The 13,738-nt window shown below is 38.8% G+C and overlaps 1 protein-coding gene across 6 annotated transcripts in view; it reads right to left on the bottom strand.

The window, feature by feature from the left end:
- Positions 1-12,169, bottom strand: part of LOC140141429 (ralBP1-associated Eps domain-containing protein 1-like) — a 91,632-nt gene extending 79,463 nt beyond the window's left edge. For all 6 annotated transcript variants that reach the window (XM_072163281.1, XM_072163280.1, XM_072163283.1 and 3 more), the window contains exon 1: positions 12,036-12,169. The gene's annotated coding sequence lies outside the window, so the exon portion shown is untranslated. The remainder of the gene's footprint in view (positions 1-12,035) is intronic.
- Positions 12,170-13,738: the final 1,569 nt, after the last annotated feature.

The following is a 13,738-nucleotide window of genomic DNA, read 5'->3' on the forward strand; positions in this document are numbered from 1 at the left end:
CAGCAGGGTTACCGCTCTGCTGCCTGCTACTTTGCTCCGGCGTATAGTCAGTGCTTTAAGCTGGCTGCTGAGCCTTTGGACGCTATTAGCAGTCCCGAAGGAACCGCCTGCTTGTCCGGGGACCGAGCCCCTTAAGCAGACCTGCCATGACCCATAGGGGCTGTCACAGCAGAATCCACCGTGTCGACCTTACCAGTGCCCTTGGTAGATTTCTTCTTCGTCTTATGGCGATGGCGGAGCCTATCCCAATCGTCAAGCTGGAACTCGGAGAGTCCTAAGCAAAAAGAAAGACATCTAGAAGATCGTGAGCACTCCTGTGGGTGAAACAGAGCGGGTGTGGGTCCCGCTCCGTCACCAGGGAAGGGCAAGCCCGACAGGGCCGAGGTGAAGCGAGGAGAAAGGGAGGGGGCACTACCCCCCAACACGCGACTCAAGCCCAGTAAGCAAACCTGAGCACGGAGGCTGGTCGCTAACGTTAGTGGTAAAGTAAGGACTGGCTAACTTTATTACTAAAATGTCAGACGGGTCCCTACCAATCCCCACCGTATGAATATCTGATTAACTTTCGTCTTATCGGACGGTAATGAAGACATAACGATAGAGTAATCACCCTAACATAGCAACAATAACCTACCGTACATGAAATACAATGTGTATGTACAAACATCTATTGTAACTTACAGGCTGCAATGGTTGTTTTACGTGGGAAACAAAATGAATGGCGTCAACGAGCGGCCATTTTGAATTGCTCGTGTGTCCCGTGTATACAAACGGAGGCACGATATGTAGCTAAGTTTTGGATCGTTTTTGTCACTTTTTCGCCAGAAAATGCCGTCAAAACTATCCTCAGCCGAACAATACCGGTTTGGTTTTACCTAAGGTGTGAAACTACAACCGTATATCTCGCCTTGGTCGAGAAATTGATACACAGTGCTATGAACAATCGATAGGCACGTCTGTGTCAGTCGGAGACCAAGGAGGATAAGGGACGATCATATGGTGTGACGTCACCTTTTGGGTGAGTCCATCGGGGATCGGGGTTTTTGTTATTTATTCATTTATGTGGGACAAAATGACTATTGGTTTTCCGCATCTCGGGATCGATGCAAGAAGTATCTTAATCAACATCGGAACGGTAAGATCGACCGGTGTACTGAGTCTTATACAACTAAGCATGCTTAGTAAGGCCCTTTCCCACACACACCATAATACAATGAAAATAGGTCACTTTAATAACTACATGCCAATGCCCCTTTTAACTGACAAGTAATATAGATTGATCTACATTCTACACATTTAATTTCAGGCATTAATTCTAAATATTTCATATTCAAAAGCATTCCCATTATGGTACCGGCAGCCAATGAAACAAAAAAAAACACTTAAAAATTAAATTTGCAGTTCATCATACTGCTCTACTGAAAAATCTATACATTGTATGCCTTGAATTTTGGCAAAAATAACTTCTGCTGTGAAAAACAGATGCTGCCCTGTCCTGCCCTGCCTGGCCTTAAGGCCCTTTGCAATCAGTCACCTTCACCCTGAACTTGAAAAGCAAATGAATGCAATATATTCACACTACAAAATGTTCACATGAATTACATTTTCAACACATAACAACAGTAACATAACAATTTCCTGTGTCATCCATATAATAAAGAAAAATACACAAAAACAATTTTTGCAGAAAACAAAAATCAAATCAAAGAAACTGGAGATGGATACCAATATGACTTTGAGGTGAAATGTTTGGTGTAACAATTTTTGGGAAGTGAATTCAGCAACAAACATGGGATTAGATTTCAGCTACTGCCAAAATCAGCTTGTGGAATCGTTATCAATGGAAAGTGGGATTTATACAAGTACATTCAGAGCTACATGTATTCAGATCGCCTGGCATGGCAGTTTTAAAAAAAACACTTTTTGTTACGTTTTTAATGGAAAAAACCCACATTGAACTCATTTGTACTTTCTTTTCCAAAGAGTAATGAGACACAAAACTATCAGCACTTGCATTTATTATGCCCAAGGAAAAGGGTTTTGGCACCAAGCTGGACCCAGGGGCTTGAACCAGTTTTCTTCAATGCACTTAATATTGGGGGTGTGTAAAATAATAGGAGAAAAAAATTCTTCACAAATTGTCCACAATGCATCATGGGTAGAAATTGATAAAGTGTGAATGGCAATATTATGGGCCTACAGTGCAGTAGTATCAGTTGGTCATACATGTTTGATAAAATCTTGACTATCATCAGGCATCATTTCCCAACTATACTGTAAACTAGAATTTTGTATTTCTAGACCCAAATCATCGGCCACAATGTCTACACACAAGTTAGAGTTGGGAGAATTTTTTTAATTTTTTTTTTTAAAAAAATAATAATAACGAAAAAAAAATTATGCAAATGAGCTATCATATATTGTGCGACAAAAACTTGCAACAATCTATGTCGATTTGACCCGGATGACCCCAAAATGACCATGACATTCTTTGTCTTGTTTTGGTGGTCATTCCCACAAAATTTGAACCTACGACAATCTATGGGGATTTGACCCCGGATGAGTCCGAATTACCCCATAAAGACCTTGAAATATTTTGCCTCGCTAGGGTGGTTGTTCTCACCAAATTTCATGATCCAGCAACAATCTATGGTGATTTCAAGTTCAACCCAGGTGACCCCCAAATGGCCATACAATGACCAAGGTTGCGATTTAGCATATTTTGTGCTGAAAATCTAATCAGGTCAAGAACCTCTGGCATTACATCACCGTAACCCATGTATATGCAAGATAAAATTTACCAAAATCTATGAAACTAACATTTCCCAAATCCCAACACATGGCATGCTCAGTTTTTAGCCAATCAATGCTTGCCATTCGGCTAAAAATAAACCAAGAAAAAAATAGAAGTTTTATTCACAAAAGTTGCATTTAAATTGTACTGAAATCCATGTGTAAAATGAAATACTTTTAAGTACAATGTATAGGGCAATCGTCCCGACAAGAAACTCATCCCTAAATTTTTGAGAGTGCATCTTATTCATGGTTGCTTTTCATTCCGCTATTAAGCCCCTTAGCCCCCTGACGTCACACGGCAGCAGTACTGAAGTACTGAAGTAGTCCAAGATGGCTGAAAATGATTCGGCATTGGAGAATCATAGGGCTTGCAAATTTGCTTGATTTGACCGTTTAGAGTACCATTGGAAATTGTCCTTCGAGATTGATGTAAAAAAGATCCATAACTTTCCTGTTGCTAGTTATTGAATGGTTTGCTGACATTATTAGGCCTTATAATGGAAAATTAAGTCTTAATCAGCCCTCGAATTAAGGATCTGAAGGGACACGGCAACTATTTTAGGTCAAGTTGAAAATTGCCTTGGATTTTCACTGAAAAGGAAAGGCAGCACAGCAGTTTGTAATATTTCAAGAGGGCATCATGGCAACTGTTGAAAATTTGAGAAGGGCAACAAGGCAATTTCTCAAAAGTGAAGAAAACACACACAAACATACATCATACATGTAGATAGATGATTTTATAATGAAGGGGCAGGGCTGGGGCACCGACAACAACTTCATTAAAGGGCACGGCAAGTGACTGCCCCGGTGGGGTCACTCCCTGGCAGGGGGGGACGCATAGGACCGTTACCACAAGTACAAATTACCCCCTTTTGCAGTCGATTTCAAGGACAAATCATGAAATTTTACCCCTTTTTTTACTCCAAAACAAGGACAAAATGGTACTCTGAAACACCCCTATTTTTTAGATTCCGAGGACACATTTGCAATTTTGACCCTATTTCAACATTTCAAAGAAGGGATTTTTAGGCCTATGAATGTTTTTTTTTCAGTAATTAACAAGGGCATCACAGAATTCAAGTAGTACCCCTTGCATATAAATCAGAACCGAGAACAATATTGATCACAGGATGAGTACAAAGTAGGAAACCAAATTTATTCCTGTGATTTTTTTTATCTGGCCACGGATCAGGAGAAAATAATAAGAACCCCTTTTTCAATTTACGCAGACATTTGTGCAATAAAAGACCCCTATTTTTCCAATTTCACGGACAATTTTGTCCTGGACATGCCCTAAAATGACCCCTTTTTCCTTGATTTTGGTAACGATCGTGCGGTCAGTATTGCAAGTTGAGTGACCCCACCGGGGTGACTGCCTTGGGTAAAGGACATATTTTGAGGGCATTACGGCAGTGGGGATGGGCACCCACAGCAAAATGTCATGGATGCAGTGGGTTAATTCGAGGGCTGGTCTTAATTAACCCTAACAAGGAACATGCTTTTCTGCTATCGGAAGGCAGAGAAGGAACGAAAAAGGAGAGAAGATGAAGAACGATTTCACTTGGCACCCCCGGGAATTGACCCCGGGACCCAGCCCTCGAAGTAAGGATCTGAAGGGGCATGGCAACTTTTTAAGGGCAAGTTGATAATTGCCTTGGATTTTCACTGAAAAGGCAAGGCAGCACAGCAGTTTGTAATATTTCAAGAGGGCATCATGGCAACTGTTGAAAATTTGAGAATGGCACCAGTGAAGAAAACACACACAAACATAGATAGATGATTTTATAATGAAGGGGCAGGGCTGGGGCACTGACAGCAACTTCATTAGAGGGCACGGCAAGTGACTGCCTTGGGTAAAGGACATATTTTGAGGGCATTGCGGCAATGGGGATGGGTGCCGTGGGTTAATTCGAGGGCTGACGGGACCCCTCAGGTGCCACGCACACGATCAGCAACCTCATGCCACGGGGGGAGTCGCTTGCCCAGCCAGCGACTTGGTGCCCATAAATGACTTAGGGTGATTGATTGCGCAATGCCATCACATGCAATGCATGCGCAGTGGTTTTCCTTGTAAGCTTTTTGGGTGTTAGGGTTAAAAGATGAACAATTTTGTGATGGATAGGCCTATTTCATATTTCTATCTACCGTATTTCGTCAAATAAACGCCCCCAGGGGCGTTACATTTTCCCAAGGGGGGGGGGCGTTTATTAGAGGTCATTTTTAGCACGACAATTCCCTTGAAAATCATTAGGTAAGCTTAAAAGTCACGCTAAAATGACGAACTATGAACTTTTGACTCTGACTTTTGGTTCACTTCCGGGTTGCCAATGGGCTATTTCATTATAAATGACAACATTGAGTCCCAAAAGGGGTCAAAATTCAAACTCATTTATTTCATGCAAATTCATTATCATTTCAAAGTTCAGATGGTGTGTCAATAATTCTCAAAATATTAGAGCGTCAAACCCTCAGGAACCATTAAAAAATTAAATTGAATTTTTGCTGTGTAAAACATAGCTGCCGTCTGGAGGGACATTTTTTAAACAATTTAATACACAACTTTGAAAGAGTATATGTAACCAACATTGGGTTCATACTTATTCATATTTAGTCTGTAATAATTGTTGTATGTTCCTTTACACTTCACTGTCTTAAATATGCCAGTTTCAATATAAAACAATTAGTAAATTGATACTAATCCAGATAAATGGTGCAAAATTACTACATATTTTTAAGGATAAACTTTATCTTCACATGAAAAATTCATGAAATAGTCATTTTGTCCTGCCCAATAGCTACACTGATGCATAAGTGAGTATTCTGCGTCAATCTGTTGTACTAGTCATGGAAAACCTAAAATAAAAGACCCTCCTGTGTCATTTGTTCTGGATAGGACACATTTTTGAACACATAATAAAGCATACCGGATTACTGGTACTTTAACTTTAGAAATAGCTGCATCAATATTATTGCATAAAAGATCCCCAGCATTTAAAATCCACTATACGAGGGGGTATCCAAAAGTTTTTGACATCACCAAGAAGTGAAAGAGCTATACAGATGAAATTTTGTCAGTGTAATCACTGGTCCTTATGTACATTATGGTCCAAAAATGGTCTCATAAGTATGTTTACTTTCTTCACAGGTGGCGCTAGATGGGCAGTAGGCGCATAACCTGCAAGATGGTGAAAATTGAGGCACGCAGCGTGATTAAGTTCCTGCATTTAACGGGTTAGGCCTACAATACTCAGAAAATCTATGATGAAATGAAAGCAATCTACAGTGATGATTGCCTATCATATGGCACTATTGCTTTTTGAAAAAGGAATTTCCAAACTGGCCACATGTCCCTCACAGATGAGCCAAGAAGTGGACGTCCATCACTTACGGATGATACGGCCACAAGTGAAAAAAACTCAAGAAAGTGGAGGATCTTATCATGAAAAGGTTATGCACCTACTTCCCATCTAGCGCCACCTGTGAAGAAAGTAAACATACTTATGAGACCATTTTTGGACCATAATGTACATAAGGACCAGTAATTACACTGACAAAATTTCATTGATATAGCTCTTTCACTTCTTGGTGATGTCAAAAACTTTTGGATACCCCCTCGTACAAACAGGGTTAATATTCTGGTTAAATTAGGAATATTGCAATTTTTAGCTAACCGAAGTTCAATGCAGAATAATATCATATGTGTTCTCAACAACTGGACAATAATTTGAACACTAAAGTGGTTTGTAAGCATAATTTGCAATAAAATGCAAAAATTTCTTGTAGGTTTGGCTCTTTGAAATTTTTATTTTTTAGTTTGTTTACCAATTCATGGAAATGACATAATTGTGCTGGAGAGGACATTTGTTAAATTGCAAACAGAATCGTGGATACAGGCTTGCAAAAATGCAACAAATACCAAATCATGTGCCACCTTGGTAGAAGGAAGACCACTCTTCCTCTACAAATTTCACATTCTATGATATAACCCTTCTTATTTCAACAATTAGTAATTAACTTCAGTTCTGGAGAGGACACTTTTTTAACGCGGAACTGTGGTATCAAGAACAAGTGGTCTACTGTATGTAAAATAAATGAATTCCTCAATCAGTGCCCTGTCCCATCAATTGGTAATATAACACAGATTATACAGGTAGGGTAAGGGTTTATATTTCCTCTTTAATGTTAACAAAAATGGAGGCATGAATTGGAGAGGACACTCATTTTTTTATTTAACGCAAAATGCTAATTTTGCAAGAATCTACGGAATTTTAACATTTTTGCACCAATTTTCACCATTCAACTTGCATGATGTTCCACACATATCATATTTTCATTGCAACAAGCACATTGCCATAGAATGTACCTAATTTTTCAAAGAATTAATTCAGAATACATGGGCAAAATGAAATGGGACTCCAAAATTGGGTTAAAATGTACCTTTTGGCAATTTTTTATACAAAAAATAGACAGAATTCTGTAAAAATGCTCATGTAGCTTGTAGTTTGTGGCATACTTAGAATTAAGTTAATAACACTGCATTATCACCCTAATTATATCAACCAGATATGATAAAAGCCATTTTTGTGAACGTGTCATTTATAATGAAATAGCCCCAATGCAGATTTTCGCCATTTATTGCTGCTATATTACTATTTGACGAAATACGGTAGGTACAATGTATGTGTTGATATTATTTCAAAATCGAGTAGCATTTAAAAAAAAAAAAAAAAAAGAAATTTCCATTATGGACCGTATATTAAATTCTGCCAGAAAAAAAGTCTCTGGTATTTTTCAGAACCCAAATGGACGTCAAGATCTGAAATATGTCGACATCAAAAATGGTGCTGACGCCAGCCCTAACAGGATCGAACAACCCCAACCAAGTTGTTTGAAAAGTTATAACTACAATGTATAATATAGTATGAACAACTTGATAGCTATAGGGCCTACTAAAATTAGAAGGTGCAAATATTTTTTCATAAGTCATGTAGGCCTGTTTGGCACATGTGCGCAGTTGCCATAGAGGGCACAATGTCATACATGTGAAAAAAAAACTTGTTCTTCAGTTAAGGCTAAACAATCTTTGGTTGCCCTCAACCGACCGAGCCAAAAAATTGGAAATCTTGGGTCTGTTTTTTGTGTGTGTTTTTCAATCACTTTTTTATAAGAAACCTTAAATTTGGACAGAATCAAGGACTTATAAAATTGTTATTCACTCATTTTATATTAAATGCATATTTGATTGAAAACAAAAAGTATTTCCATTTAAATCCAGTCCAAAAACACAATTTTTTTTTAATACTATAAAATGATCAAGCATTTGTTGATACTAGCCTTTCAAAATGGAGGAAAAATCGAGGAAGAGTCCATGAAAAAAAAAACCAATTTATTTTTTTTGGCATAATTATTGTCTCAAAAATATGACGATATTGTTTTTGACATGACACATTGTGCTATATTCCTTCATAAATCAATTCATCATGATTGTACAATACTAAAAATGTCATTTTGTGTATATTTTTCTGGAGTGATCGTCAGACATCACACAGGACTCGCCATTGTAATAGTACCATGATACTGATCAACATATGGACTTGCTTGGGGCTCACATGTTCAAGAAAATATGACAGACACTGGAAGGGTGTCACCATCAGTTTGCAATGACGTTTGCCAATCGGGAGATCGATTGATTTACCCAGCACTGGATTTTCTCAAATAATTTAAATGAGCGGTGTTGTTTAGTGGAAAGTCGTCAAAAAACTTCGATCAAGCAAGATCGCAGAATTAAAAGGACTCATAATATGGTCAGAATTTGTACTTCAGCGACTGTGTTTACGGTTAAAAGTAAGCAAACCAGTGTTGGAATTAGTATGTATCGCATCGCATTTTGCGACTCATTTCTGTAGTATTGCTATTCAATTTGTATACTGTATCGCTAAAAATGCTATACAAAAATCGGCATGTCATGATGTTGTAATTTTCTAGGTTCAAATTGCATGATAATGCACATCATTTTCGAAGCAACTGAACCCCTAAAATGCCAAATTATGGCCTAATTTACTTCAATATTTAATATAATGCACAGTAATACTGCTTTGTGAAGTGAAATTTTAACAAGAAACAAGGCCGTGAGATCGGGAAATCCCGGCGGTGGCCATGTTTATTTTGCCTGACAATAGAGGGCAGTATGTTATTATCATTGGCCAGCGGAGGCAGGCGGAAAATTCCAGGCAATTTGATTGAAAATAAATTGTTAAAAATTTAAAAAAAGAAAAGAAAAGAAAAAAAAGAGAAAAGAAAAAGAAAAGAAAAAAAAAAGAAAAAAAAGAAAAAAAAAAAAAAAAAGAAAAGAAAAGAAAAAAAAGAAAAGAAAAAAGAAAAGAAAAAAAAAAAGAAAAAAAAAGAAAAAGAAAAAGAAAAAAAAAAAAAAAAAAAAAAAGAAAGGGAAGGGAAGAGAAGAGAAGAAGGAAAAGATTGAATTTGCTTGACAATTATGAATAGTTGGGATCCACAAGAATTCTTTGGGACCCCCCCCCCCTTTTTTTATTTTTTTCCTAGGGGTAACCCCTGAATTTGTTTTCTAAAAATGCTACACAAAATTGTGGAAATGCTACACACAAAAATTTTGCATAGCATTTTTTGCTACGCAAAAAATTTGCACTAATTCCAACACTGAAGCAAACCCCTTCACCTAAGATACATGTTAGCCAAGCTTAATTGTAGCCAAATTGGACAATCTAAAAAATAGTTTTATTGCGTTATGAAAACTGACGACGCTAGGCCTAGGTAGATGACTGCAGTGAAAAGTATTATACTCTATGTAGGTATCACAGGGAAACCTCGGATAACACATTTGTTAGTCAGCACACTCGGCAGTCCACGCTTTATAATGCGTGCGGTTCGAAATTCTGAAAATTGGTAAAAGCGTGGGGTTTAAACTTTTTGGGTAAAAAGCGTGGACTGATATAAAGCGTGGGATTAAAATAAAAGCGTGGCGCTTCTTCCAACTTACAGTATATTTTTATTGAATGATAAAATAATCATAGTTCCAAGAAAATCACCAAAACTTGCACACTATGTCGCAAGATAAAATTCCATTTGATGCAGGCTGCGCTTGTTTACGTGAATCCAGTGCAATGTACACAATATCCTCCCGGAAGCCCTGCCAAAACACCTACGTCATATGCAAATGTCCGATTTTCCATGACCATGGCGTGTTATTTTTCTTTACATTGATCGTATATGAGTGGCGTCATTATCATGCATAATTGATTGAAGCGAAGCAACACGGAAGAAGTAGGATATAGTCGCTGAACATAGCGTCGTCAAGTTTCATGACAAGAACAACATTTGAACGCCATAAAAGTACAGTTATTCATTAAAATGCTTATTTTACAGTACAGTAGTAGTTTTTCACATATAATTTGCATTGTTCACGTAATGTATCAACTTAATGGGAGAGAAAAACATCGGACTCAAACGTGCGTGTGAAATAGGTGCAGAATTCGGCGTACTTGATACTTCGAACCAAATTGCGTGTGACTTTGTCAGTTTACAAATAGCGGAAAAAGCAAAAACTGGTGGGGGTCAAGAATTTTCAGTATAAAGGGTGCCTCAGTAAAAAGCGTGGGGGTCAGGAATTTTCAGTATAAAGGGTGCCTCAATAAAAAGGGTGGGGGTAAAATAAAAAGGGTGGGAGTCAAACCTCACTGCCGAGTATGCCAGTCAAAATGGCCTAAACCGGCAATACAAATTTACATTGAAATTAAAAAGAAGCTTTTTAAGAAGGAAACCTTCATAAATATGTTGTCTATACTTCACTTGACCCAAATATATGATTTTTTTGGTGATGAGAGACTACGCACATGGAATTTCAGAGAGATTTTGATAGCAGTTCCATTAAAAAAGGTGCTATCGTCATGAGACTAATATAGAAACACCCCCGTAATGCTGTTTTGGGGAATTTTGCTAGGAGAATCTTTTTGATGAAAGTCAATCTTTGACAAGATGTAACTTTGCTACGGAAAGTGCTATGACAAAAAGGTTTTCAGTGTTGGCTTTCTTTACTCAAGGGCTTTAATTTGATATATAAAATGATGCAGTTTGATGGCAAATTTGAATTCACCTGGCATACCTACTCTATGTCTATCTTCTATCAACACAGTAACTATCGTGTTACCCTGAGTAAAGATAGTCACTTGCGCTGAGCATCAAATTGGTCACTTATCGCTCACTGTTCAAAATGTGACATCTACACCAATTACAGTCCCCGAAACTGTCTACTTTTTTAGCCGACCTCAATTCCGAAACATTTAGTGATAGTTAAAAATGCGATCCCCAACCCTTTGGTTACCTTTGAACGAATTTTTCAAATCTCCGCGAGTCTCCGTGTCTGAAATTCCCGGTACAAACATCGAAAATGTCGCAAAATCTCAGTTCGGTGATGATACTATATCCGCATCGCTGTTTTCATACATGAATATGCATATCTCTGACCCCTGTAAGGTCAAAAAGCGTGGCGTTGATTTCAACCAATCCGATCCACCGTTTAATAAGCAGCTTGATACTGACGTCATATCTGACTGAGGTGACCAGGAGGCAGGAGCTACCATTTTGGTAAACTGAACTCGACTCGTGCGTTCTTTTGGTTGACATAAATCGAACAAAATTTTCAATAACGGGTAATAGTATGATTTCAATTTTTATTAATGAAGTTACTTGTAGTTTTGAGGAATGACAAAGTTGTTTTTGTTTTTTTAGATGTTTGTTTCAACTGATGATGTAGGATCGCAAGGTGAGTGAATTCGTGAAGAGATTGGCTTGTTTGAGTGATAGTAGGATACGGGATGTAGGCTAGTCCTCTGTGTTTGACCGGCTCCGAATTCACGACGTCTCAATTCGTACCTGCTTACCAGACAGCAATACTGCGTATTGCTGTATGGAACCAGATATACTATCGTGTCATCGTGGATAGTAGATAGATTTCTTGATCAACGACCGAGAGAATCATGGAATGAATCAATATAAAAATGGTATTATGAATATGATGAATTTTGCATGTTTGCCATGTTTGTGAGTGTTATTTATTTACATTTTTACCGGTACCGGTACTTGAAGTTTTCATGTTTTTACTATGTTACACATGCATACGACAAATCATTAATATCTACGCTACTCAAACACATGCAATCTGATAATCATTTTCAAATCTAAGAGAAATCAACAAGCCTAGTCCCTACCTGCTGTAGGGTTTCCATCGGTAACTGTGAAGACAAAAACAGGTTCCTGACATGCGAAGTGGCCACTTTACCCGTGTTGTCAACATCGCTCTTGCTGAACAGCTCCGAATAATGCTGCTGTTCTACCGCTGTCATAAATGATCCGTCCATCTTTTTACGATTCAATATAAACCTAAGACAATGTTCAACGTATTTCAGCTGTTAGATTATTTCTGAGCTATCAATTTCGTGATATTTCGAGGCTTTTTGACGGAACAGGTTCTCATCATAGTCCAATGATGGTCGCCATCTTGGATTGTGAATATGGTCACGTGACACGCACCCGGATGAAAATTTTTCTGCAGCACCAGCTGGTGCACAGAAAGCTGAGGTGCAATGTGCATTAATACAGTGCATGTACGTGCAATTTACACAACCCATGCAAATAAACAAAACAACAACAAACAAACAAACAAAAACCTGAAGCTTTGTGACTTAAAAATTTGATTTAACAAAGAAATCATTGAATTTCTAAGTTAATGACTGAAATAACAGCATGTCTCAAATGGGTTCTTTTTGAGCTCATGAAGACAATCAGGAGGGGGAATGGGGCAATTTCCCCCTCCATATTTTCTGCCCCCCCCCCCCAGTTTGCCACACACACACATTTTTAAGCCAAAAATTCCACTTGTTGCGGCAATTTCGATTATTTCCCCGCAAATTCACTTTTCCACTCAATGCTCACCCCCCCAACAAACAAAATTCTTGGTGCCGCCACTGCTGACTGCTGAGCTAACCCCGGGGGGAGCTAACAGCTAGTCTCATCCCATGCAGCTTCGAGAAGTAGGCCTAGGCCTAGATACTTCCCGGGATACTTCCATGGTGTCAGCTAGTAAAAAGCTGAGACGAAAATAGGTATTTTCGTCTCAGGCCATAAAAGTTTAACAATAACATGTTAAAAAAAACTGCAAATTTTTTAATTTAGCTATTTTTGTTGATTTTGAGACCGTGAAGGTGCCAGGGGAAGCCTCGGTAGGCCTATAGGGCGATAAGCATATGGGGATCATAGCCACGGTTAACGGGTTTAGGCCTAGGGGCCTATAGGCTTAGGCCCTACCTTTCAGAGATTTTGGTATATAGGCTATTTCAGCGGAGCCTAGCTCACAATTAGCTCACAATTTGGGAAAATATTTGTGCTTTTTTGTGGAAAAAAAGCATAAAGTCATGTACCGTTACGGTAGGCTTTACCCCCGGGGGGGGGGCACTCAACTTAAATTTTGGTAGGGGTGTGCGGCGCTTGACCCCCTACCCGGGGGGGGGCACGACCGTGGAGATCTTGGGCTTTGCATCTCCTCCCCCAATGAAAATTTGTAGCACCCGTCGCGTCGTTACGGTCACCCATCCCATGATTTTTTTTAAATAATTAATTTAGGCATTATACCGGTACATGCACTGTAGGCCTACTGGTAGTGGTAATCATTGGTGTCCAATCAAGCGGCTACAATATTTTCAACATCCGTCGGCCCGAGTTCCTCAGGTCACGTCACTCAGTCAGGCCGGGACCGCCGGGTCCACGAATAGCTCAGTTAAAAGCGTGCCCCATGCATACCGAAATGGTCCACCATGCTTCAATTAAGTTTCTCACTTCTCGGGGGGCACATCCACCGGCCATACACGTTCTGCATGCATCGCCATCACCATTAGGGTAAGGTTTCTATACAAAA

Source organism: Amphiura filiformis, chromosome 19 (genome assembly GCF_039555335.1).
Source record: "Amphiura filiformis chromosome 19, Afil_fr2py, whole genome shotgun sequence".
Lineage (NCBI taxonomy): Eukaryota > Metazoa > Echinodermata > Ophiuroidea > Amphilepidida > Amphiuridae > Amphiura > Amphiura filiformis.